We start from the raw sequence: 2,291 nt of genomic DNA on the forward strand, positions 1-2,291 counted from the left end.
AAGCTTTACGGACTTCAACTAATTACAGCGAGAGCCATTATTCATAAATGTAAACGTTCCAAAGAGTGGCCAACCTACAGAAATGACTCATCCAGGGAGTCACAGGACATCTAAAGAACTACCATGCATATATTGTTCATATACAAAATAAATGTTATTAGCCCAAGAATTGATCCCTGGGGAACTCCACATATTATTCGTTAATTCAGATTTGACTTCATTTAACTGCACATACTGTTTTCTATTCGCAAGATAGTCAGCCATGTTGTTTTCACTCCAATTCCAATGTTCCATACCTTTTCAATTTCCTTATCAGTATTATTGTGATCAATCTTATCAAAGGCCTTTTAAGGTCAATGAAGACCCCAACTATATAATCTTTATTGTCAATTGCATTTGATATTTGTTGCTGTCCTGTGAAAAACACTTGTGTCCATTCAAAAAATAAATAAATAAATAAATAAATAAAATAAAACGTTTTTGGGATGTCTTCATTCATTTTCATCCCATAAACGTAAAAATGTATAAAAAAAAAAAAAAAAAAAAAGACAAAAATGGACATACCGAGTGAGTGTTTTTCACAAGACAGTGACAATTTGCAGAATTAAAACTGGTCGAGAGATAGAATAAACTGTATAGTGAGATAAATATGGATTCTGAACTGCTTCTGCTAAGTTATTGAGGTAGAAGTGTCTGCTCAGCAGTGACTAACACGAGGCAAGTACAGTATAGTCACGGCTTTTACATCACAGGGATTAAGCAATCCTCACCTGTCCATTTATCACACTTGACAGCTTAACCTGATTTCTGGCTGACCTTACAGGCATGGTACCAACAGGCTTGTTGTACCCACGTTGATCGGATTCTTCAACAATCACTAAAAACACGAGGAAGATAAATAACATTGCTGCGGGTGAATTTGATCATTTTACCAAATCTGTGAATTAAATAGCTGCAAATATTCAAAGAAAGGACGGGGTTAACTACTTTGTACTATAAATGAAGAACCCGTCACGGGAACAGCCATTGGTGGACTGAGTTTATCCTTTGTATCTCTGCCAAATCCTCATCTGGCTTGCCATGTGAAAGTGAGCTGAGACCATGAAAAGTGATCCTGGCGTTAGTTAGCACAAACCACTTAATGATATCCTGCATAAATGCACCAGGTGACATTAAGTTGTACTCGTTACTTGCAAAAACTTACGAATATTCGGCTTTTGTGTGAAATTGCAGAATGAACCTAAAATGCGATCCAACGCTTACAGGTGAGCGTCAGAAAACAGGTGAGCCGTGATTGTGATGTCATTGTCAGTCGACAGCAAGTGGGTAAATGGCCGCCCCCTGAGATGGATAAAATCAGGTTGATTTGGCATCTTAACTCATATTCCACAAACACAATATTAATCACAATGACAGTGGACATTCAACATTAACATTGTAAAGAAATATCTTTGGGTTGGCTTCCCTTTTAATCTTCATTTGCTCATATTTTGACATCACGGAAACAAAATGATACATAATAACTGATCAAAAGAAGCTTGACATTGTGATATTTCAAAAGGTGGTTTCAGAGCAAAGTAGCCACCAACAGAGAGATCGGAAGAGTCACAGAAAGGTATGGAAGTGGATGTCCTTAATTTGCTCACAAAAAACGTATAAAAACCATCTGTTTTAAATATTTCCATTGTTCCAAAGACGTATTTGTATGTTTTTATGCTAGAGCATACAGAAAGCTTTGATGCAGTCTCTGACCTCAAGAGGTCACTTTAACCAATGGTAGTTATTACAAAAAAGAAAAAAAAAAAAAAACGGCCAGCAGGTGGCAACAGAGTATAAGAGAGCAACTAGGCCCATGTTTCCAAAAGTCGTTTTCCGCAGTATTTTCAACATATTTGTGAATAATGATTCAACTTAGCTATATTCTAATGCTAATTGCTGCAAAACGGAAACAGTTAGTTTTTTTTCCTGATGAAAGAAGAGACTAATCTTTCTATTGGTAGGTTCCATGTTTTTATAGCAATAGAACACAATATTCTGTGGGCCTTGTAAAATCAAAAAAAAAAAAAAAAAAAAAAGTAAAAACAGCCGGGAGCGAAGGGGTTTGAGTTAGTGAGTCAATGTATTACTCAATTTATGTATCAGAGTTGTATTTATTAGAGAATAAACTTGGACATGTTCAAGTTTAGAGGTCAAATCCAGTTGACCTATAAAAGGGTGTAGTGGAGTCTAGGTTCACCCTGAAATTTCACTCAAAAGGTGAATACACGTAAATATTTAGACAGTAGCCATAC

The sequence above is a fragment of the Festucalex cinctus genome, chromosome 6 (genome assembly GCF_051991245.1).
Source record: "Festucalex cinctus isolate MCC-2025b chromosome 6, RoL_Fcin_1.0, whole genome shotgun sequence".
In the NCBI taxonomy this organism is placed as follows: domain Eukaryota; kingdom Metazoa; phylum Chordata; class Actinopteri; order Syngnathiformes; family Syngnathidae; genus Festucalex; species Festucalex cinctus.